The sequence below is a fragment of the Frankliniella occidentalis genome, unplaced genomic scaffold (assembly GCF_000697945.3).
Source record: "Frankliniella occidentalis isolate FOCC.00 unplaced genomic scaffold, Focc_3.1 Scaffold40, whole genome shotgun sequence".
Classification (NCBI taxonomy): Eukaryota; Metazoa; Arthropoda; class Insecta; order Thysanoptera; family Thripidae; genus Frankliniella; species Frankliniella occidentalis.
Genome location: NW_026267170.1, coordinates 1,457,784 through 1,461,574, shown reverse-complemented (window position 1 = coordinate 1,461,574; position 3,791 = coordinate 1,457,784).

Sequence of the window (3,791 nt, the reverse complement as noted above, 5' to 3'; positions counted from 1 at the left end):
AACTGGAGCATAAGTCTCCGTATAATCTATCCCTTCCTTTTGTGAGCAACCTTTAACTACAAGTCTAGCCTTATATCTGGTAACATTTCCATCTCCATCATGTTTTACAGTGAACACCTACTTACTTCTAATTGGTACCTTGGAGTACGGTAGAGGGACAAGTTCCCATGTGCTGTTCTCTGTAAGGGAGTTGAGTTCCTCCTGGACTGCTGCCTGCCATCGCTCCTTATCCACTCTCAGGTTGATTTCTTCAAAACTAGCCGGAACGTCACAATGCTTTCCTTGTTCCATGGCGCTCAAAATAAAATCTCCACTGGTCATTCTGCTCTCTGCTCTCTATTTGCTACTATCTGGAACAGTCAGTTCAGAAACAAAATAAGCAATTTTAGCCAATTCTACATAATCCTCTAAATGCCTTGGTCTTATTGGTATCCTGGTGCTCCTCCTTGGTCCTGCAGCTTCACTGTCCTCCTCGAAGTCCTCAAATGCGATTGGTAGGTCTCGGTTCCTGTTTGGCTCATTTGGCTCATCCCCTCCTGAAATTGAGCCTTCAACATCATTTTCCTGTAACTGATCATTTTCATTAGTTTCATCATTTTCATTTTGTTCAATCATATTATCCCTGAAAATCCAATTGTCAAAGTCATCATATTTAAATTTAGTTTCATTGAAAATAACATTCCTAGATCTAATTACTTTCCCTTCAGTTATAGACCACAGTCTATAACCATTATCACAGTAACCAAGCATAATACATTTCTTACTTCTAGAACCGACCTTAGTACTCTCCCTATCCACAGGCTCGATGAAAGCATAAGCCAGACATCCAAAGACTCTCAGCTTGGAGAGGTCAGGCTTCTTACCATACCATAGTTCTGCTGGTGTCCTGTCTACTGCTTTTGTCGGGGACCTGTTTAACAGATACGCTGAAGTCATTACTGCTTCATACCAGAAGCTTTTGCGGAGGTTGCTGCCACTCAGCATACAGCGAGCTCTGTCAAACAAAGTACGATTAATTCTTTCAGCAACACCATTATTTTCAGGCGTATGAGGCATTGTCAACTCATACTCTATCCCTTTAGATTCAAAGAATGCCTCAAAGTCCTTATTAATGTACTCTCCTCCATTATCACACCTGAATTTAGATATTTTATAGGGAAAGCGACTAGTGACTCTAGCCTCATAAATTTTAAAATACTTTAATGCTTCAGACTTCTTTCTGAGACCAAACACTACACAGAAATGAGTAAAGTCATCTGTTAAAGTCATTACATATTCTATCCCATCATAAGATGCAGGTTTGGATGGCCCACTGAGATCAGAGTGAATGCGTTCCAGAGGCCTGGATGCACGCTCCCTTGTGCCTGTAAAAGGTTCCCTCGCTTGTTTACCTTCCAAGCATGGTTCGCACACACCTGAGTTTACCTCGTCTGGTTTGGACATTTCCATGCCTGTCACCAAATTTGGTAGCCTTTTCAGGTACTGCTTACCCAAATGACCCATTCGTTTGTGCCAGATATCCTCACTATGAGCAACCATTAAAGACTCATCTGCCTCCATGTCGACAGTGACTCCTAATTCATAAAGATTTCTTACTGTTCTTTGAGCAACTGCAACATTAGAGCCATTATTAGAAACAATGCACTCATCCTTGCCAAAAGTGACTGTATTACCAGAGTTAGTTAGTTTAGAGATCGACAAAAGATTGTGAGCAAGATTATGAACAATTAGTACTTCTATTGCAAGATCTCTCGTGACTCCTTCAGTAGTTACTTTGCATTTAAGTACAGCCTTTTGATAGGCATGTAGAAATAATTCTGATTTAGCAACTTGAATTTTAATAGGGTTAGATAACCTCTTCACATTAACTACCGGCACATCCGAACGGACCATATGGTTAGACGCCCCAGAATCGAGGAAAAACTTTACCATCATCTCTGCCATACCAACCATGTACACTGAGTCCCTTTGATGAAGGGCAGTGTCAGCAGACACCGTGTCCTCTGCAGCCATAAACAAACTTCCCAAAGTATCGTCTCCAGACACAAACGTGTCTTCTCCTACCGTGGGATTTGTTGTCATCTCGATGGCAGACGATGCATGATGGCCACCACGGCCCCCTCGATAGCCACCGCGTCCTCCGCGGCTGGAGTACCCCCAGCTGCCACGGCCTCCTCCACGGCCGCCGCGGGGAGCAGACGACGAAGGGGTTGTTGTTGTTGATGATGATGGCTGCTGATCAGCTGTTGATGCTCCACGACCCCGTCCTGAACCTCTGAAGCCTCTGAAGTCTCCACGACCCCGGAAAGCTCCACCTCCTGGTTTCCGACAGTGGACGTAAACGTGTCCAAACAGTCCACAGTTGTTGCAGGACAGATTGGAGTCATAGTACGGATGAGGGCGGGCGCCTGGCCGACGGCGTCCTCTGCTGTGATGGCTAGAGAAGGCCGCCACAACTGATGGTGATGATTTAGAAGAGCCTGACACAGGCTTCTTCTGGCGTGAATCTTCAAACTCCTCGACCTTCGATTTAGCACTTGACAGTGTCAGAATTGATCTATCCAACATCTGAAGGCCAGATCGAACAGTCTCATAAGAGTCGGGGAGTGACTTCATAAATCTCATCAGGACGGTGGAGTCACTGCAGGATTCGCCAGCCATTGCTAGGTCACCCTTCAATTTATCAAACCGCACGCAGAATTGTTCAAAACTCTCCTCGTGTGGTTTGTACTTGATGGAGTGAAACCTCTCCATAAGATTCATGGCATGAAATAGGGAAACCTTCCCATACCTCTCAGCCAGGCTTGACCACATGGCCAAAGCAGTCTCCTTGTCCACAATTAATGAGAGTATGTCGTCACTCACCCGACAATTAATAATGTCCATCACAATCAGGTCGTTCTTCTTCACTTCACTCCTGCTCTCTTCTTCGAGCAGCTGCATCTCTTCTTCCATCTTCTATTTCTACGTCGTTGATCTCTTCCACAAGAGCATCCCGACCCCGTACAATGTGGTCAATAAAACCCTTGGCCCTTAGATGTGACATGGTACGGTCTTTCCAAATAGAGTAATTTGGACCAGTGAGAATGCTATTGGTTGGTACCCTGAGTACTTGTTCAACTTCCATTTTTGATACTTGTTGTATTCCCTCAGGTAACAACGCACGAATGCAGTAAAGTATCAGCTAATATTTGCCGTTATCCCAGCGGGTAACGACGCACGAATGCAGTAAATAGATTGTCAATGTCCCTCAGGCAATGACGCTCGAAAGCAAGTCTTATAATTGTCAATATCCCAGCGGGTACTGACGCACGAATGCAAGACTAATAATTGTTGTTATCCCAGCGGGTAACAACGCTCGAAAGCAGTAAATTGTCAATATCCCAGCGGGTATTGACGCTCGAAAGCAACCTAACCTCACTCAGGCAGAAACACAAACACACGTGTTTAGGCCTAAGTATCCACACGCGTAAGGAGTGGATTGGAAGTGAACAAGTAAGCAGAGTACAACCCTAAAATATGTCACACAACGTGAGCATAGACAATAAGAGACCGTAACCACGAACACGCAAAAGAGCACTCGACGCGAAACTACACGATAGCGCGGAACACACACGTGTGTTTTACACGCACGCGAAAAACCACTTGATTTAAATCTCAGTAGAAACTTAGCAAAGTATTCCTGGGCCCATGACCTGTTGTAATTTACAGCCAGGAAAGGGGTGTTTGAGGAATAATTAACCAAGGGTTCAACTTCAGTATGTTCGAATGTATTATCAGAATAGTAGCAC